This window comes from Anopheles moucheti, chromosome 3 (assembly GCF_943734755.1).
Source record: "Anopheles moucheti chromosome 3, idAnoMoucSN_F20_07, whole genome shotgun sequence".
Classification (NCBI taxonomy): domain Eukaryota; kingdom Metazoa; phylum Arthropoda; class Insecta; order Diptera; family Culicidae; genus Anopheles; species Anopheles moucheti.
The window spans coordinates 33227113-33249153 of NC_069141.1; the positions used below are offsets into that span (position 1 = coordinate 33227113).

Below are 22041 nucleotides of genomic sequence, written 5' to 3' on the forward strand. Positions count from 1 at the left end.
ATCAGTGAATCATTCCGTCATGTCCGTCGGGAATGGTGGATAATATGATACGTGTCTCGGGTGGACCAAGAGGGGGGCTAAGTGTGTGTGTGTGGATATACTTCCCTTTTTTGTGCTGCATAAAGCGACAACTTCATGATTGGCCATGGATTGCATTGCCCGAGGAAGGAGTCGTCGAGTTTTTACGGTGTGCTTCTTGTGTGCCGTGCATGGTTGAAGTGGCTCTGGATGTGACGTCTGGTGACATCGTTTAAGGGTGGTGTTATGCCATGCTGATACGGTAATGAAGATGTCCGAAGTGATGGGTTCGATAGTAAAAGGTCATCACAGAAGGTTTGTAGGTGAGTTTAATACCTTCTGATGACAGGTTGTAATATCGATCTTTTGTGGGTGTAATGAATGTTAATTGAATCGGGTTACATCTACCACTAGAAACTAACAAGCGAGGGGTTCTTCTTGGGTTAATTTCACAATTTGTCATAATTGTTTATAAATAAACTATCTCGAATTAATGGTCTGTACGTGGTTGGACAGCACCCTTGAAGGAAATAAATCAAGCAAATCAACTCCCCCAAAACCCGAGAGATTGGCAAACACGAGAGCACACGATCGCCTCTCCTCCCAGGCAGGCAGCCAGGCAGGCACCCGTGCGTAACTAATTTGTGAGTGCTTTGTTTACACGATAAATTAATAGCTGGTTTAAAAATAGCTAATTTTGCGTGATGTTTTGACCAAAAAACTGCGGCCCCAAACTGACCGCCGCTAACACTAATCATGCGGGCACACATAAATAACTCCCGCCATTAGTTCGCCGTGGCCGTGAAGAAGGTGCCGGATTGCGTGCAAGCCCACCCGGAGAATTAAACGACTTTATTCCCACGAATGATAAGATAGTGCAGTTGGAGCGTGCGGAAATTGGCACTTAACGTGCTGCTTCCGGTGGGTGATATTTGCACAATGGCTTTAAAAAATCATCTAAAATAGAATCGTTTTTTTTAAAACAAAGTTTAGACTCAGAAAAAGGGTAAAATAATACGCATCAAACATGTTTTTCTTCTTCCTCTCGAAGGTCGATTGCAGTACAGACCGATAAAACTGGCACACACTTAACACGGCAAACCATCATCAAAAACTCAACATCGTCTCAACATCGAGACGGTTTCGCGATCATCTTGACCCACGCTTCTGGGGACGCGGGAATGAGATTTCACTATCCGTGGCTCGTAAACCACCTGTCTTGCGCGACGTATGCTTCATTCGCCCTTCCCCATTCGATGTGGTGACTATGTTTCGCGTCGGCACTTAATTAGTGGTCTCTGGGTGTCGCTTCCACCGAGACACATCGACGCGCCGAGAGTTGCGAATCGCACAATTTACTCTGCCCGGCTGCGCCCGGTAAACGCCGCTCGGCGGTAGGAAGTAAGGTTAATTAGGAGCAATGCCTGTTTTATTCCGATGTTTAATTTGTCCGCACACCGGTGCGCGACGCACACGCGGTGGATGAAAATAGTTCTCATCGATAAATGGGCACACTACGCAGGCATAGAGTAGGAAAAAACGGAGTGGGTAGAGCATAAAAAATGATTGTGTTTTGTATTTGTGCATAAACGATAAAATAAATAGTAAAAAATGCACTGCTCTCGAAGGGACGAGAAAAGTTATTGTCAACCGGGTTTCAATCAATAAAAGTGTGCTTGTGTGCAAATGAAAGGATTGTAAAATACAAACATATAGACATGTTTAATGAACCCATACATAAAACAACAAACAAAAGTTGAAAATTGTTGCCATAAAATTTTCAAAAACGTTGTACAGACAGTTCCCGAGATACGCGGTTCCTCTTATACGCGGAATCAACGATACGTTTTTGGAAATTTGACAGCTGAGCAAGTTTATGGCACAAAATCTAAGCAAAAAGGTGAAAATTTGTTGGAAATATCCCTTTTTTGTCACATAAAACATTTATTTTAAGCTTATTTTAATGTAGTCTTTCTAAAAATCGCCTGATTCGCTGCATAATTTAAGCTGCAAAGAAGAAAGTCGACTCGGTGACTTTGAAGTATAAACAAAATTGCATCAGCATTCGACTTACGCGGAAATTCGAGTTACGCGGGTTTTTCCCTGGTGCGCTATAAAAGCATATCTCGGGGACTGCCTGTGTTAAGAAAATTATTGTTTCAATTTATATCACTCTTGTCTTGACGAAGCGGCACGAAAACGCGACAAGCAATATTAATTTGAAAGTAATGCTGTTTATAATCAAACACACACACACACAAACAAACAATACGCCTAATTGACCGTTTGTCGTTCGCAGGCAAGAAAAAAAAACCAAAAACTCTCCACTCGACCATAATGTACAAACGAGCGTATAACAATGGTGCGCATTAAATTGATCAATATTGAAACAGTTGAAAGCCACCGTGTCCGTGTGTGGTGTTTGTCCCGGGATGCTGTTTGATGGCTGGTTATCACCCTTTATAAGGAAGCGAATATACACATGCACACACTTTCGGGTTGAAAGTTTTTAAACGTTTGTTCAGCGTTTTTTTTTGCTTCCGTCACTTTTGCTTCCGTTTTTTCCGCTCCTTTCCACAGGTGTGTGTGTGTATGAAGGGAACAAACGGATCGATTACTTTACACAGCTAAACGCAATTAAGTAGACGAACAAATAGCCGTATGAAGGCGTTTCAAAGGTCTTCCCGTAGAAGACACCGCGTTAACGGAACGAGTCAACGATGTTCGTTTCGAAATGTCATTTCCGTTCAAGCAATTACCTCCTGCATCCATCGAAGATATCCTGGATTCAAGGATACCGTTCCGGTATCGATCGTGTAGATTGCACTCGTCTCCCGAGGTCTTAGCCTCGGACGTCTTTCCCATGGAAACATGCCTGTTCCAAACACTTTGTAAAAGCTTCTCAAAAATCACTCGCTTGACTTATGTTGCGCAATAAGTTGCGCCACGCGGCTATTAATGAAATATTGCGCAACACGCAAATATGTGGGCAACAGACACACGCGCTTTATTCCACACTGAGCTTCCGCTTTTCCCAGAACCGTCGGAAAAGTGGGAAAACTCTTTCGCCCTGTCCCTGTGTTCACTGTTCACACGCGGAAAAGACACACCATGTCGGATGGACGTTTCGTCGCTAACTGGACCGGATGGCATTCAACCACCCATGGTGTGCCTCATCCGAAAGCGCGTTTGCGAAAAGGTGCCGAAAGGTCCCAAGGTGACCAAGGCGAAGAAGTTCATCGAATTTTCTGGATCTCTGGTCCGTGAGGCTGCCGTGTGTCCACATTCACTTTTCGGTTGGTTTTATTATTTGCCCTGTTTCAGTCCTTTTTGGGCCAGTCCTTCTTGGCCAGGTTTCGTTTACGACACTCGTGGCTACACGTGGCTCCTTCTAAATCTCCCTTCAGCACCCCCCTGGGGGGCTGGTGGTACGCTGCACAAGACAGTGTGTGGAGTGTGGCGTGTGGAAGGCCTAAGATTTATGCACAAACTCGACAAACACTCCGATTCGACCAAAAGTTTACCATTTCGTCGCGTACCACTCACATGGTGCCGAAAAAGTTTTGCTGTGGTCACACTTCCCTTATCCGCTTTTTGGGGGGGTTTTTGGCCATTTGGGGAAACATTTTCCCATTCCACGTGTGGTGGGTTTCGGTTAGTTCTTTTTGGACTATATCACGCCTGGATCGCCGGTTAGTATGATTAATTCCCGAAACATGTTCCACAAAACAGGCAGCTCTTCCAAGGGACCATCCAATCACACACAAGAAAAAGAAAAAGGAAAAGCGATCGCGCGATTAACTTATCGCCCTAGTTCAACTTCAAACCGCTAAAGCGACGTGTCGTTAAATCGTTACGAAGCGCGAACTGACCGGTTGAGACAGTTTCATGGGCTGGAATTAAATCCTCCGTGCTACCGGATGCATCTTGGGGACAAAGCATTGGAAAAACACCCCCTTCTACTGCTGCTCTTCAGAAGGAGAATGTTTAGCCGCACTCGTTTCGGGAGGACAGGTTTTGGCAATCTTGTTTTCCTTTGCCTTTTGTTGTGATTGGGGGTGTTTTGTTGCTTTTTTGTGGAGGATTGTTTGTATAATGCTGTGCTTTTTTTGGTTTCTTATTTGTTTCACGACCGAAAACAGGTTTCGTTGCATTTTTTTGTTTTTTTGCGATGCCGATATCGAGCCTTTCTCGCCTTCACTCAGTTGTGATGCAATTTAATGCAGTACTGCAAAACGGTACGCACAGGTCGTTTGATGAACCAAGGCTGGGTTTTTGTTTCAGGTGGAATTTATTCTCGCATTTTTGTCAATAACGAGACACTACCGGTGACTTTCTCTCTAAATCTGAAATTGTTGCAAGAACGTTTTTCCCAATTTTGTTTTATCCGGTTTAATTTATGTCCAATCTTTCTCGGCAGGGACAATTTTTAGACGAGGGAGTGTGTGTTTGTGGTTATAATGTGTAAAAGGAGCTGAACTGTGCCATTCGAGATGGGTTGTAAATCACGTGAAAAGCCTGAAATGCTTATAGGCGACCCGATATATTGCCATAAATGCTTATATGTGCGATCTCAGCGGTTGGATGGGTGGTGGACAGCGCTGGAATCATTGTGGATGGAAAGAAGAATAAAGACATCCCGGACAAAAATGGCGAAATCTTTTGTCTTTTATTTTGCAGTGTGATTGAAAGTCTGTTGCGTTGATGTCTGATGTCAGGTGTTTTTTGTTAATTAAATCGCAGTAGTTCACTGCTTCCCTTCACTGCCTTTGTATATTCGTGCTTATATTACTATTTTATGGCACAAAATTGGGCGCGAAAACTCAATCAATGTACACCATATTTATAAATGCTGATAATAATATAATTTACGAAATTTATTTATGCAAAATAAGCTTTAAACACGCAAAAAGGAAAACTCCTACGAAGTATGACCTATTCGACCGAGACGGATCGTATAACGTTCGTTTGGTCGTTTTTGGTCATCAGCACAACAGTTAAAATTTACCTAAGCTTCCCTTAGCCGAAGCGTCGTAAGCAGCTTCAAAAAACAACCTCATCCGATTGAAATGCTTAGGAACTTTACCGTATCTACCACCACCACGTCCACGGCAAAATGGCCTCGGTTGAGCCAGGCACCAACTCACACTCACACACGACTAAGGATAAGTGGATTTTAGCATTAATGTGTACATCAGAGTCTCGGAATTGGACATTCCGTCGTCGGAACTCACGCGACACATTGGGCAAGGTTAGGTTTGATTAGTTGAGGCGAAGCTGTGGCGAGTGGACACTAGTCGGCAGTCCAACGTTGAAAAAAGGAGACACAACAAAAAATGATTAAAACCGGTCGAAAAATACCTTTACCGGCGGTGGGACTGTTTAGATAGTCAAACTTGAGGCATGCACGTCAAGGCGAGATACCCTACAGATGCTTACCGGTGCGGCAGATTCCACCTGAAGTATTAAAAACCTGTTTACATTTCGCTATTCCGCAGCCTACTGAGTCTGGGGGGTTTGTTTCAAGTTGTATAGCTTCTAAAGGTGAATCTTTCAACCCTGTTGTTTATAGATCGTTCGAGAATGAAATAGGAAGCAAGCCGAACCTGTCAGCAGGCTGTTGTTAATCGGCGAATTATGAAAAAGGTGTTAACATATTGATGTTTCATATAATTAGGGCACAATTTGTCGTTTTTCCATTGGAAGTGCGCTTCAGCAGGTGATATTTAATAGATGATCGATGGTTTTCGATCGAGTTTTCTATTCAATAGTTTAAATAATTCATTAGACATTTGGAAATGAGAGCTCATTTCAATCACAAAAGATGGCGTTCAGTGAGTAGTTTTTGCTGATTTAATTATTTTTTCGTCAAATAAATTATAAACTCCGTCTTATAGTTGGTAGTTAAAATAACCAGCGAAGAAACATAAGAAACAATATTTGCATAACTGTCTCGGTACCGTTGGGTAGAGTTATGTTATGTTCTCTCCTTCCTAAAGCATGTCAAAAGCTCACACTTGATTAACACCTTTAACAGAAATACATAGCTGCTCGTTTCTTTCTGCTAGTATCTCACATAACGCACACCCCTTACAAACGTCGTCGGAAAATGGAACACAAGAGCATGACCCCGACCTAGGTTCGGAAAGCGCGTTTCGAGGGTGTCGCCCAACGCGCTCGGGAATGAATTGCCCAAACAATCAACGCGCGCGGCGTTCGCGCCGGAATGCTTCAGAAAATCAGAATCCAATTCCGACCCACCGGGGGCCAATCGAAATCCAACCGGAAAATGCGTCAATTAGTAGCCCGGTCACGTCCGGCACACCAGCTGAACGGTTCACCAGAACCATCGGCCAGGACCGGTGCCTTCGTCTATTACCGCATCGCTTCGCACACAGGTGAACCCCGTGAACGAACCCCGTGTGTGAAGGTGTATCGGGCTCGGAATTGGAATTCACCACAAGCAGTAAAGCCTTCAAGCAGACATGAGCGGGTAGGTTTTTCCTCCACTCCTCCACTAAAGAAGGGAGAAGATGTTAAGCTGCAACACACCGCTACTCCGTCCACCGGTACGCATAGACGAAACGTTGGACAAAACTTCGGTAAGGTCAAAATCAAAGGTCGCCTTTCGGGGTTCGGTTCGGGTTCGGACAGCCGGGAAGGCGCACCTCCATCCGTGTCCTTTGCTTGTCGAATGCCGTTAAACATCCGGAATTGATTCGTGAACGTGATAAGTTTCGATAAGCAGCCGATCGGGGAAGCGGCTCGGGTGCGGGAACAAGGGGACATATGTCAATGTCTAACGAATGGACCATGTCGAAGGGAGATAAAGCGCCTGCTGTAGTGTGGCGCTGATATTGATTCTAAATGACAAACATTCGGTGCATCTCATGTGCATTGAAGAGAGCATTGAAGTTAGCTGGTCTTTGGTATCTCTGGGAGCTGCAGAGTTGAAGGTTGATCAGGCTAATAATAACAGATCTTTATTAATATTACACAAAACGGGTTTGTTATGAGATATTCGCAGAATTTTTTGTTATAAAACAATACTTCAAAGTATATTATCTTATTCGTATACATAAGCTTACATTATGAATTACTAACTTCATAATTTTATCCTTTATCGATAGGATGGCTTGAAATATGTTTTCCCCCCTTACTATAACATCTTTGAGACTCATTAAGGAGCTTATTTTTTCCATGATTTCTGTTAATCTGTATTTTGTAGTCACAATTTAGTAGCGTAATTGGCCGACACATGTCTACTGTTTCCATTTGGGATAATTCTCTGTTATACTTGGGTACCAATACCAATAACACCTTCAACAAACAGAGGATTCATTTTTAGTGCAAGTGCTTCATTCATAATTAGATTTAATTCCTTATGCATTACATCAAAAAAAGGAAAGTAAAATTCGTAGGGAAGCCTATCCAAACCCCGGGCTTTTATTCTTTGTTGCAGTTCTAATTGCATTAAATATATCCTTTATCGTGATTTCATCAGCGAGAGTTTCCATTCAGCTCACAGCTTCCGTCTATCTTAGATTTGCTTGCAGCTGAAATATTAGGATGGCCGTTAGGATCTACTTCAAAAAGAGCTTTGAAGTGTTTAAATATGGATTTCCCAGCGGTCAAGCTTTTACTCGTTTCTCTGCGTTTCACCCACTTCCAACCCTCGTTGGTCTATACTTTTACGCATCGACACATGCTATCTCCGTTTTTTTGTTCGTCAAGCATCCCAGCGGTCAAGCTTTTACTCGTTTCTCTGCGTTTCACCCACTTCCAACCCTCGTTGGTCTATACTTTTACGCATCGACACATGCTATCTCCGTTTTTTTGTTCGTCAAGCATGTTCTTGACTCGCTCTTTCCGAACTTTACGAAAGTTTCGCACCGTCCGCGATGTGTATGTACACGTTGAGCTTATGGAATTATCCATGTGTGTGTAAAAATCATTTTGACAGGACCGACTTTCCGTAGTAGCCATAGTTTGTTTTGCTTCGACGTGGAAAGGTGTCTTGTGAGAATAGAACAAAAATGGTGTATAAAACCATTAAAAACAATCAAAAATGGCACCCAATCGGAAGAGCCAACTACCGCCAAGTGACTGGAAAGTTCAGCCACTGAAATCGGAAAGGAAACATTGAGAAAAGTTGTGGAATGTTGACCAACGCGGCGTCAAGACAAGTTGACGCTGAAAATATATTATGGCTACCGCGGGATTTTGGTAAGTAATTAAATTCAATACATTTGGACTAATTCATCTAATTTACATCTTTCTTTTATCGGTGTAGGTATTTTTTGTTATTGTAAAGTGATTGGCACGAAGGACAAGACCATGAACACTGTCCAAGAAGAATGAAGCGGAAAGGACAAAAAATTAAGCATGGTAAGTGTGTACTTTTGTATGTTTTATACAAAGTTTAAAGATTTATTTATTAATTGAAACTTTGTTTTATTTCCAGACCTACGCATAACACCATATCTGTAACCAAGAAAAGTGCAAGTGAAAAATATGTAAATAAAAGCAATAATAAATTATTTAAAAAATTACTTTTTGTCCTACGATATGATGACATAATCCCAATATGCAAACAAATAACGCACCCATACCTAAGCGGATACCGCGCTGCACACCAATACATGCACAAAAAAGCTCTTCGTTAAGCGGGCTTCACAGAGGCTTCACTTGGACCAACTGAAGCCTCTGTGAAGCCCGCTTAACGAAGATTTTGACCGCTGGGTTCCCAGCGGTCAAGCTTTTACTCGTTTCTCTGCGTTTCACCCACTTCCAACCCTCGTTGGTCTATACTTTTACGCATCGACACATGCTATCTCCGTTTTTTTGTTCGTCAAGCATCCCAGCGGTCAAGCTTTTACTCGTTTCTCTGCGTTTCACCCACTTCCAACCCTCGTTGGTCTATACTTTTACGCATCGACACATGCTATCTCCGTTTTTTTGTTCGTCAAGCATGTTCTTGACTCGCTCTTTCCGAACTTTACGAAAGTTTCGCACCGTCCGCGATGTGTATGTACACGTTGAGCTTATGGAATTATCCATGTGTGTGTAAAAATCATTTTGACAGGACCGACTTTCCGTAGTAGCCATAGTTTGTTTTGCTTCGACGTGGAAAGGTGTCTTGTGAGAATAGAACAAAAATGGTGTATAAAACCATTAAAAACAATCAAAAATGGCACCCAATCGGAAGAGCCAACTACCGCCAAGTGACTGGAAAGTTCAGCCACTGAAATCGGAAAGGAAACATTGAGAAAAGTTGTGGAATGTTGACCAACGCGGCGTCAAGACAAGTTGACGCTGAAAATATATTATGGCTACCGCGGGATTTTGGTAAGTAATTAAATTCAATACATTTGGACTAATTCATCTAATTTACATCTTTCTTTTATCGGTGTAGGTATTTTTTGTTATTGTAAAGTGATTGGCACGAAGGACAAGACCATGAACACTGTCCAAGAAGAATGAAGCGGAAAGGACAAAAAATTAAGCATGGTAAGTGTGTACTTTTGTATGTTTTATACAAAGTTTAAAGATTTATTTATTAATTGAAACTTTGTTTTATTTCCAGACCTACGCATAACACCATATCTGTAACCAAGAAAAGTGCAAGTGAAAAATATGTAAATAAAAGCAATAATAAATTATTTAAAAAATTACTTTTTGTCCTACGATATGATGACATAATCCCAATATGCAAACAAATAACGCACCCATACCTAAGCGGATACCGCGCTGCACACCAATACATGCACAAAAAAGCTCTTCGTTAAGCGGGCTTCACAGAGGCTTCACTTGGACCAACTGAAGCCTCTGTGAAGCCCGCTTAACGAAGATTTTGACCGCTGGGTTCTTTTTCATTTTCAATTTTTGAATTTTCGTTTTTATCTTCGCTCGTTAATATGAATTGTATATAATGGTTCTCCCGCAAAATTAAATAATTAAATAATTTCTTCTCACCTCTCATATCATCTCATAATATGTAATCTCTGAGATGCAATTTTCGACAAAAAAAAGCGACCTTTCAATAGTGCTTCGCAGCTTATTTTCAATTTTGAGGCCAATAATCCATTTCCAGCGCGTCTTATTCCACGGGTGGGCGACAAAGTGGCTGCTGTGGCTTTGGCTCGATTCGATTAGCGGGACAAAACGCAACGTGCGATATCGCTGCGGCACGTGCCCTTGTGATGGAATTTCCCCTTCTTTCGATTAACATAAAAATAATATTGCACGAGCACACATGCATTCGCACAGCTGGAAGAACATCGCGGGCGAAAAGAGTTCCCATTCCAGCTCGTGTTTGATCACATTTGCGTGTCTTCCTGCCAAATCATATTAACCATGCTTTCCGGTTGCTCAGGGAGTTGATTTTAAATGAAAAAATAAACCAGTCCTTCTGATAACGACACCAATACCTTCCCCACAGGTTTTGAGGTGGATTGCTTTTGCCGAAATTGAAATCACGTTCCGGGCGCATATTTGTCGTTGCGCATATCGGATGATGTTGATTATGATGGCGGCGCGGCGCATCAACTGATGCTTGTTGTGGATCGTTCAGACCTCCCAGATGCCACCATACCGCACAGATGTCAATGTGTGGGCGTGTGGGAGGGTGCTGGTTGTTGTGTTGTGTGCAGCACAAACGTGAGATTTGGTCGGCTCACGAAGCATACTGTGGTGAAAGCGGACTTTCAATCGTCTTCCAGAGCTCGTTCGCGTTCGTCGGAGCTGACGGTAGAAAAACGTCAGCATAAATATGTTTATGCTGATCCCCGGTGCCAGCCATGTGCATGTGGATCGCGCACGTTTGGTGTCGTGTCGTATCGATGTATGTCGGCTGTGGGTTATGTGTTGTTTGTTTTTGCTCTGCTGCCCTTCCGCCGGTGCCTTTATGGATCGTTCCTTTTTTTTTTGCCCGACCCAAATGGAAGGTTCAGTTCATAATCGTAAAATGCGGATCCTCTGGATTGGTGGAGGGAGGGGGGGAACAACCGGGAACGCACTCGAGTGGCGCATACGCCCAATGTGTGACATTCGATTTACATGTCAGAGCGGCAAGTGTGTTCCGATTGTTTTTACCAGTTTTATTTCCCCTGCCACATCTTTCCTCAACAGTCGCCATCAATCTTGGCGAAGAGTTCAATTGTACCGAAAGCAAAACTTTGTGTGGACTTGAATACGTGATACGTACTAAAGCACTTCTTGCAACAAGTATGCTGGTACAATAGTGTTTATGTTTTTTTTGGCACATAAATCATTGGATTTGATGCAACAGCTCAAAAAGCTGATCGTGGCCCGATGCGAACAGGGTGTTAACCTTCTGTAGAGTTAAAAATTGTCCACCACTGTTTACTTTTAAGCTCGACTTACTCACAGAGTTTAGGAATTGGAAAATGCAGTGGGAATGAGAACAGTTGAAATAATTCTCTTTTAAAAAAGAATGTCCGAATTCGAATTTTGAAAAAGAAATTCGAATTTCCGTGTAAATCGAATCCTGGTGCAATTTCGTTTATACTTCAAAGTCTCAGAGTCGACTTTCTTCTCTGCATTTAATTAAGGCAGCGAATCAGGCGATTTTTAGAAAGACTACATTAAAATAAGCTTAAAATAAATGTTTTATGTGACAAAAAAGGGATATTTCCAACAAATTTTCACCTTTTTGCTTAGATTTTGTGCTATAAACTATCTCATCTGTCAAATTTGAAAGATTTGTACGATTTTTAGAAAGACTACATTAAAATAAGCTTAAAATAAATGTTTTATGAGACATAAAAAGGTATTTTCGACCAATTTTCATCTTTTTGCTTAGATTTTGTGCTATAAACTTGCTCATCTGTCAAATTTCCCAAAACCGCGTATCTCCGAATCCACGTATAAGAGGAACCGCGTATCTCGGGGACTGCCTGTCCATTCCATCTTCCAAAGAATACCTTGTAGCGTCCACGCTATTTGCGTAGGAACAAAAGAAAATGTAAACGGATCACTAGCGGGCAGTCGATTTGAGATCGCTCAAGAAGGAAAAAATAGTATATAAGTAAGGCAAATTTTTGTAAGCAAGACAGAAGCTTTTGACAAGTCAAGCTGCAAGGATCTCCGATCCGAACACGCTAATAAAAAAAGGCGATCTCCACTTCAACTTCATAAATGGAGTCGATTGTGTATCTACAATATACACGATGCAAATAGCAATGCATTTCCATAACCATGATTGCATGTTTAATATTTGCATTCCCTTCGGCAATCTCGCACCAACGATCCTGTTCACATGTCTGTTCCATTAGCTACTAGTGTCCTTGACTGTGCGCGTCTGGCCACCCTGGGCCATAATGCACAATGTCACACCTTATGCTAGCAAAACGCTTCCGGGTGTAGTACAAACTGTCATCGCTTTTAAACACCCATGATAAACGTGACAACCCTAGAGGCATGAAGGTGTTAAATTTATTGTACCCCATGCAATACATATCATGCAAGTTCTGCCCGATCGGTGACGGCGCTTTAAGAAGGGACTAAATACGACAACTAGCCAAGGGCGTGTGAAGTTCACAGTGACACGTTTGATATAAATTTGTAAAACCAAAGCAATAATTTACAACCACCACAAAGCGTTGATCACATTACAATCCCTTTGGGTACCGATCTCGGTAAGAGTTGGTAAATGCGCTTAATAAAGCGAGCACTCTCTTCACTCTGGTCAGGCACGCGTTCCCGTTTTTACGGCCATCCCAAAAATGGACGCATAATCAAGCCGATGATATTATTTACGATCGCGTTTGCGTGGAGCACTCGTCGATTTGCTCGTCGACGAGACACGCACCCCCCCCAGCCCTTTAAGTGCGATTCCGGTGTAATCCTCTCCGGCACGGTCTGCGTGCGGTTTCGTGCGCCAAGATTTACGACGATGCGCTGTAAACAATCCAATTTGTGGCAATAAAAAAAGCGGTCGCTGCTTGAGATGACCGGCCGTGGATGGGCGGTGGTTATGGTTGAGTGACTAGTGTTGCTTCTGCTTGTAGTGGATGCATATCAATTGGAACCATCGAAATGGGTCATATATCCAGAAAGTAAAACCACCCCAAACTGTGGCACGTGTAAGCGGGACCCATCCCCTCGTTCTGGGTTTTGCCCAAAGGGGTGTGCTATGTGCTTGTAATTGGGCTAACCGTGGCAGCGCTGACAGTGTGGTTGTGCAAGCAGCATCACGAGAAGCAGATCGACTGGTTTCATTTTTTCGGCTTGTTCTGTTTCCGATAACCAGCTGATTATAAGGTCATAAATGTTGAACTTGAGCGCTATAAAACGCCAGCGATTTACTTGTGCGATCGTTCACAGCCAATAAATGCGGATCGTATAGAAGTTTGCTTGTAACGGTTTATGAACATTTTAATTATGCCTTCTTAAGCCATCATACTTCAATATTGTTTAAAGACACTTTAAAACATCACAAAACAGCTCTTGCCTGGTTTTTTTTCCCCCTTTCGAGTGATCATCGTGATCCAGTTTAGTGATTAGCAGCCGCACGCTAATGGATGCATGCAAAACTCAGCACGCCATTGTTAACCAGCTCGTATCCTGCTGTAGCCTGCAGGGCAAATGCATCTTAACACGGGTCGTGCATCCACACTGGAACCAGTGGGTCGCACGGACGGACGTGTAATGTACAAATAATGGAAATCTAATTATGACCAACGCATGAAAAACTGACCCCACCGCGATCGCATCGTTTCGATGGGCGAAGTTAGCAACGCTTTGATTATTTCACTTTGCTGGTTTTTATTTTGCTTTAAAAAAAAACACGCGCGAGCGCACACACACACACAGGACTCCATCGTTATCCCCGTTCGTCGTCTGTATGTGATGAAATCACTACATATAAGTTATGGGATTGCCCTTTTTCCAGTGCGATGGTGGCGAATGGCAAACATTTATCGCAAAACCATACAAACCAGGGGGAGAGGAAGAGGAGCTTCTTCTACCCCTCCATCACCCCTTTCCCAACCCCCCCCCTCCCCCCCCTTTTGCCCGAAGGGATGGACAATGATTGTGGAATGCAGCAGTGGAGACTATATTTAGATGCGCTAAAGAGGAAAAAAGGCACGTTACACTAAACGTCAGTGCCCTTTTGGCTCGCCGAGGGTGGTATGGTGGCATTTTTATCATAATTATTGTTTCCACTGTGAGTGCGTGCTGCGTGCGCAAAACATGTGAATGAATTGGTTTTGTTTTTTTTTTCGTTGTTTCTGGCAGCAAGGCACAGCTGCCGCTCAGATTACGGATGTAGCCTATCGGAATCGTGTTGCCGAGAGTTTTATCTTTAATTCAACATCGCAGCATATACGTAACTCCCCTCCGGGTTATGATTTGTCTGTGGAAACATTCTGCAATTAGCTGATCAATCAAATCATTGCTGTTTATGTTATCGACAAAAGGCTCATTGATGGAATCGCTATGGGACGAAATGCACTCTCAACGAAGCGCTTGAGATAAATGAGTTGTCATGTCGATAAGCGATAAGCACGAAACATGATTCTGCATTATCCGGGATGAAAAGCATATTTCTCTCTCTCTCTCTGTTTATCGTTCACCTCCTACCACCACTTCCCACTACCCATTGCTGTTGCATGATCAAATCAAGACGATCAGAACGATCGCATCGCGATTGCATCCCCCATCATGAATTATGTGGTCCGTAAAATCGTGTCAAATTAAGTTTACCACCGTACTACCACCTGTACCCCTCGTTACACCGTACTTTCACCACCCGATGGGGGTTTCCGTAGTTGCAGCAATTGAAGATGGTGCAATGGTGCGTTGCGATCGAAATATGTTAATCAGCAACAGCTCATGTCCGTACACTGCCCAACGAGCGCGTGTGGGTCGTGAGTCTGTGTCGGTTTGTGAGGTGATGAGTGGGTTGAACACATCTCGTGTGGCGTGAGGAAGGATGGGAGGGGAGGGGGAAGATGCGACACAGCCGGATTCATGTTGGGCCCGATGGATGATGTTCTAATGTCGAACAGATACGGAAACGGGCAAACCACATCAGGGTTCGGTTTTGAAATTTTATTCACATTCATATTTTATTCAATCACAATGACGAATGATGGGGTTGCGGTGGCCACAGATCATAAAACAGGGGGGGTAGAGAATGAGGAGGAAAATTTTTATTTATTCCACCGCTTGTACTGCGATAGGTGACAGTAATAGATTAGCATGATAAACTTCCCATTGTGTGTGGGCTTGTTAGAAACGATCGCTGCTAGGTGAAAACTTGACAACTCAATATTAATATAATGTCGCTATCGATGAAGGTTTGCATTGATGATTTTGAATAAATTTTCTAACCAAAATGATTTCATTTTCATAACGCAAATTATCTAATTTTATAGGTCTCTTTGGCGGCCACAAGTGTTTGATCGTGGTGATACATTTTAGCAGACAATCTAATTCTAAGATTTCTTTTTAAAATAAAAACCTCAACCCATTTTGTTGTTCTCAAAATATGCCTTTTGGACAGCATGATTTCGCATGTCTTTGGCATGTTCGTGATGTGGCTAAATTAGTTTCCCAACGAACGGGAGGCTACAGTGTGTGTGTATGGAGTGACTTAATTTGAAGGCACTTTGCCAAAAATGTGACGGATTCCGTGTGGTAACCTGCTGTGCGTGCGTAGCATACAGGAGAGCATAACTCGCACTTCAGCACAAATGGCTTTTTTTCTCGGGGTCTCGCCTTTCGTATCCCATTTTCTTTTGGCTCTTTAGGTTTCTCGCATTGAGGAGAAACATCATGCAAAACCAAAAAGGAAACATGTTAACAACCATTGGAACACAGTGTGTGTGATTGGTGGTTGCTTTATCGCACTATCCTTTCAGAATATTAAGCAAGGCTTTTAATTTATTGATGATTTTATATTTATTGGAAGAATTTGTGTTCGTTCGTGGAATCAACGCCAAGATTGACATTTGGGCGCAAGGGTTTAACAATGAGTCAATGTTTTCTAATTTCTAATCGAACAAATAAATAAAATTTACCTTTTTTTGGACAATAGCATCATATCTCTCAGCGCTCACTGATTTGCAATATTGATGGTTTATCACAACGTTTGATTAATTGCAACTCTCGATCACGATCAACACTACGTTTCCACTTTTGGCCTGGCAATAAAACTCATCATTTGCATAAAATACAACCACCCAAATATTGATACTCATTTATAACTTCAAGCACCGCTTCAATCCGCATTTCACCTCAGCATCGCTCGGGAAACCCCAGCGTGCCGCACACACTGACGCAACAGCAAAAAATGCAAATTAAAAAGAACACTATACGGACACGCATCAGACCACTGCACAGCACCGCTTTGGCTTTGGCAACTATGTTAATTTTCTTTGCCGATCACACCGAAATAAAACTTGTATCCTTCGTTTCTCAATCCGCACGAATGTGGCGTCGTTATTTCCGCCGTTCGATCGTACCTCACTGTATCGGTGCAGTGAAACGCCTGCCCGTTTGGAAAGAGCAGCCCAAAATTACACGAAAATCTTCACTCATCCCACATCCGGTTCACATTTGCACCACGTTATTGAAGTTCGCCCCGGGGGGCGCGTGTGCGGTGAAATGTTTTAATTTCTAACCACAAAATTCGCCTATTCGTATGCCGTCCCACATTGGGATCATATTTCGCTTATCTGTGCGCACCGGGTTTCAGCGGTCCTTCGACACACAAACGAATCAATCCGCAACCGGGAAAAAGGGACTCAATCGGACGCCCGTACAGTCCGTATGATCTAATGCAACTGCCGAGTAGCGGTACGAATGGCAACTTATTTAACTGAATCTATCTCGGTGATCCCTTTCGCATGTAGCGCTGTGCAAGCGTACGCGCGCGCGCACCGGTTTCAAACCTTCTGCTGCTCGAAGCAGAACCCTAAGCGAGCGGTTCACAACACGCCCGGTCGATTGAGCTCTTGCGCGAAAACTGAGTGCTACGCGTCCACTGTGCGGTATGCGCAGCGTGCTCTAAGCGCACGCATCATCGGACCACGTGTGTGGTGAGTTCATGCCGAGCGAAGTTTACCGAAACGAATGCATCTCTCCGTGAGTGACTCGGTTGAGTCGGTTGACCGAAGACAAGGAGCGTTAGAAACATAATTAGGTTGATATTTTTGTTTGCATTTGTTTACGTTAAGCACTGTTTTCGAGATAATTTAAACAATGCATAATGAATTGCAGTTCAGTTAAACTACTAATATAAATATCCAGTTTATTTGGGTGCAAATCAGATTGCTGATCAAAGAATCTTGTTTTATTTGATACAAAGCCATAATATTATTTTTGCAATTTGAAACATTATAAAGAAAGATTCGGAAAGGTTAAGAGAAAATTTAATGATGAAGGGAGATATTTGTAATTTACGTAATATGTAAAGTATGTAAAGTAATATGAATTTCTAACGAACTCTTGGAATTAGAAACTCTCAGTGTGTCGTTGTCCATAGCAACGAACGATCATCTTTCTCAGAGTGAGAAAAATACAGCGCGAAAACGAGAGAGAGAGAGCGATAGAAGGGTAACTCATTTTGCGTGAGTTCTTCCATCCCTCCGAGAAGCATCCCTGCTTTCGATGAGGAACAATTTTCCTCTATACTGCAGCCTCTTCGAGCAAGTGAAAATTTGTGATAGAAAACCGCATCTCGTTCGGTAAAAATGCATCAATCGAAACTCATCCGGGAAAACGGGGAAACAGACGGGGCGTGTTGAATATGTTTACACAATCATGTGTTGTTTATTTTGAACTGCAGTGTCTGTCTCTTTTCGCTTCACGCCACAGTTGGCGGTCTTGAAACACAGCGTGGCCCACAATCACCAAAGTTTGGCACCTACCGAGGCTCGCGGTATGCAACGTGCTTGGGTTAAGTTTTTACCAACCACTTGATGGATAAAATGGCGTTTTATCCAGTTGTCCAAGCAGCGATTTTGCGTGAGTGTGTTATTTTTAAACAAGGAATAATTTTCGTATTTTTACGGTTCGGCACGAATATTTGCAAATTTTTGATAGACTGATGTATGAGCTATACGGCATACTGTTGTTTTTGGTATCAATACCTTATCGTAGTGCGTGCAATATGTTGAGTGAATTTTTCCGAGTCGCCAAAATTATTTTAATACTGATTTTTTTTTCTCTACAGTTGAAAACTCTTCATTTTGCTTTTTGTATTTTTTTTCCTAACGACCTTAATGGGCAAACAAAGTTGTAAAATGGATTTCCATGTTAACCATTTCATTTCCCGGCTACCCACCCACCTGTTCCTGCACCCCTTTTTGTTTCCCTCCCTGTGAATGCACTCGAAAACGCACGATGACCTTGACAAAGGCTAACGTTTTTTTTTTGTTGTTGCGATTTTCCATTTTCACTCGCACACGCACGGGTTCCGATTTTGTCCGGCAGCCGACATTCGACACCCCTAGGGGTTAGAATTTATGTCCACCGACCAGCGCCGCGTCCGATTTCTGCGCTAACGTATTTTCTGTGTTTTGTCGCCCTCGCGGAAATGGCATCGGACGCTCAGTGTCCACTTGCCGTGATGAATCACACGAGAGCATCGCGGCGTTTGGTGGAAAAGGGAAAAAAGCAAAAACATAAAAACAGGATTTAAATAGACAGATGTGTTGGACAAAAAAAAAGGGCGACGCAAGAGTGTAAGCAAAGAGCGCACAGGGAGAGCAAGAGACTTTTAAATTTTCAAACAAAAAAAACTGCAACGGACAATCGGAAAGACCGCAAAGGGCTACGGCAATAGTGTTGCAGTTACACGCTAAGCCCTTCGATGCATGTACGCACGATCCGATCGCGGGGTCTAAAGGCAGCTGGAACCATTTAAATCGAAATCGTGTCGACCGTAAATCATACCATTGAGCAGTGGCGCGAAATGTTCTCCTACTTTTCCGCGGAAAACAACGGATCTCGCCCACAATGTAATGAAGCTTCCGCTTTGCTGTCCCTTTTCGAATGCCATCATCTCATAGAAGCCGTCGCGGGTTGCCCACAAACGCGTAGCGACCGCTCGTGAGCTGTCAACACGCGCAGCATCTGTCAAATTTTGAATCTGAATCTGTCAGTGGTAACAGATTTGTTCGCCCATTTTTATCACCATACAGTTGGCTTTGGAAACCCCGGAACGGGTGGAGCTTCTAGGGGTGTGAGGTAGGGGTGGTTGGTAGGTGTTTAAGGCAACGCCTCCACGATTTGTCGGCTTCGGGTAGGGGCTTAGGCGCTCGTATGACACTGTCATGTAGTTAATTACAATTGTGTCATTTTGATGGTGGCAGCTGCTGCTACTGCTGCTGCTGCTGCTGCTGCTGCCATCCAACGTGCCAACGAAGCCGGTGCAACAAGCGAATGTTTGTAACCGACAATAGGCAGCCCGGGCGTTGTATAATGCGTGCCGTGGAAAATGTGTCCGGTACCAACGGTACCAAACCGTAAATGAAGCGGATGATATGTGGAACTAGGAAATCGAATCTATACCGCAAACCAGACAGAGACGTATGGGTGAAAGCACATTAGCTGTTGATGTTATTTATTTATTGCTTCCGCATTGCGTTGCAGAGCATATTGGGAAATATGTTAAGTCGACGGCGTGCCTTGCCGTCATAAATTTATGATTTTACAGTAATTTGAATAAGAAAGAGATCGATATTGTAGTAAAGAAAATATGAAACAAAATAATAGTTCCTACATTGTTAGGCACATTTTTCTTGTATTGTTTTCCCCGTTCTACCATCTTGTAAAATCATTAATTCCCCCTCAAAACGGCACACTGGGAGGTCAATAAAAAGCATGAAAACTACCACCCCACGATAAAAACGGAATTGAAAATTCGTATCCAATTTGTATCACGCGTCGGTCATAATTTTCCTCCCCCAGCCCATCCTGCATCTGGGCCATTGACTGGGGAGCATAGCGTTAAAGCATAAATTCAATTCTTCTGCTCTCTTCAGTAATGCCACCACTGGGTCTGCTTCCCTTCCGCCGAAATCCCTCGCTCTAGTCAGTGAATTTGAATGCTTTTTTAAGTGGTGCGAGAAATACGCTTCAAAACCTACCGGGACGGCATGATTCGGGTGACGGCCGACGTGCGATTTGACTCTGACTGACAGCTCGACACATGCTAGTGACAAATTTTATTGTTATGCGTTAGCATTAATTTTCCTGCGGTTGGTTCCCATTTTTCGATAAGAGGATTTTGATTTTTCGATGCTGCTTTCGGAGCGCTGCATACTTTCCGATGGTTGCAGGTTGCGCTGTGGGACACGATCATACTACAGCTGACGAATCAGTCGAGCGCAATCGGCCGCAATTAATGCTTGACAAATGGTGGCTTCGCTAGTTTCGAGGACAAAAGGACAGGCCGTGTGTCCATGGTTAACCTTTCTCCCGTGAACCCGTGAATGGGGCTTTTGCGGTTTGCCAAACCATTGGAAGATTGCTCGGTTTTACGGCAGTTTCATTGATCATTAAGTGAGTGTGGTTTGCAGATTAAGAATGCGGTTTAGAATGCTCGATTACAAACCCCATCTGCTACTCGACATAAACTCGGAGCAAGAGAAGCTTTCCTGATGGTTTGAATTATAATTAATAGCAGGCAGTAGAGCAAGCATTAGGGATTGAAATGAATTTGTTCATGTACTCCATTAGGATGATTGCAGAGGGATTTGTACAAACGTTCTTAGCAGTAGAATTTTCGTCATGTGGAAAATTTACTCTACTTAAACAATACGCCTACACGTATGCAATCCGCATAACAAATAATCCTTTTTACGAATTTCCACACAAAGCTATCTACTTTTAGAGGAGTTTACCTGTATGTTATGCCATTGGAAGCACTCTCTTCCCTCCACAATAACTCTGGTGCTTATTAATAACCCATCAGCAACCATTATCCGGGCTTAGTTTAAGCGCATTTTACATTATCTAAACACTCCTAAGGCTTAATGCGATTGCTTCATCTAATTTATTGCCGCTTTCTACACCCGCGGTGGGTTGATAAACGCAAGCAGCCGGCTTACACACGCTCGCTAGCTAAAAAAAACAAAAAGAATAAGTCACCGAACGAATCGGTTTGTCGTTTTGTTTCGTGCACGTTTAAAAAATTCATCCCCGCGTTGGGATGAAAAATCGTTTCCCTTTAGGTTGAGGAAGAGTGGAAAAACAGGCCCGAAACCCCATCATTCCTCACATCCTGTCGGCAATTTGTGGAAAAGCGGAAAAGAGGAAAGACGGGATTTTCACTTCACAACCATTCATTCATCATTACGCGTGAATGGAAGGGAAGCGCGACACGCTGATGCCTCGCAATTGTGCGTTGTTTTTCATTCCTCTGCCCGGTTCGCGTTGTCAACTCGTTTCGGGTGTTTTTGGTGTGATGATTGGCGTTGGCAGTAAGGTGAGAAATTGAGTTTGAAGGTAAAGGTGGAAAACATGCCTCGCGTCGGAGGATCCATTACTGATTTGTTTTATTTTTAGTGGCGATGCGTTGCGTTCGTGTCGGCGAGAAAACGAGTCGTAATAGCGAAGATCTCGAGGATTAAGACCGTCAATGATGTGCGTCGAATAAAATTGGAATCCTTCCATAACGAGATGTGAGGCGCGGGTAAAAATAGCTCAACGATAAGTCTCTTTTTAGGGGTGACACATTATCGCCACTGAAAGCCATTACGCACTTGCACGGGTTCGACATCCTTCTACTTTGCCTTCTCGCCGGTTGTCGGGCGATGATAAACGTTTCCAAATCGTGCCACCCTTTAAAGTCGCCCGTTTAACCGCAGATGTGCTACTGTAAACAGTATCAATCGAAGGATTTCCATCATTAAGGAAAGAAGCAAATCGATCACGGCGCAGAGCTGCCCTCGCATGATTAGCTTCGTTCGCGGAATCGCTTTTTGGGTTCGTGATGAAAAATAGATTCTCCGCAGAAAATAAGTCCAACGTGCGTAATTGAAACCA

The 22041-nt window shown here is 43.1% G+C and overlaps 1 protein-coding gene and 2 long non-coding RNA genes across 3 annotated transcripts in view; 2 read left to right on the forward strand and 1 right to left on the reverse strand.

The window, feature by feature from the left end:
* LOC128301347 (uncharacterized) overlaps positions 1-22041 on the reverse strand; it is a 75163-nt gene that overhangs the window by 36187 nt on the left and 16935 nt on the right. The window lies entirely within an intron of this gene.
* On the forward strand, positions 8173-8556 carry LOC128301350 (uncharacterized). The gene is made up of 3 exons (XR_008287344.1): positions 8173-8244; positions 8312-8406; positions 8483-8556. It is a non-coding gene; the product is annotated as an uncharacterized LOC128301350 (long non-coding RNA).
* LOC128301349 (uncharacterized) lies at positions 9295-9678 on the forward strand. Its single transcript, XR_008287343.1, has 3 exons — positions 9295-9366; positions 9434-9528; positions 9605-9678. It is a non-coding gene; the product is annotated as an uncharacterized LOC128301349 (long non-coding RNA).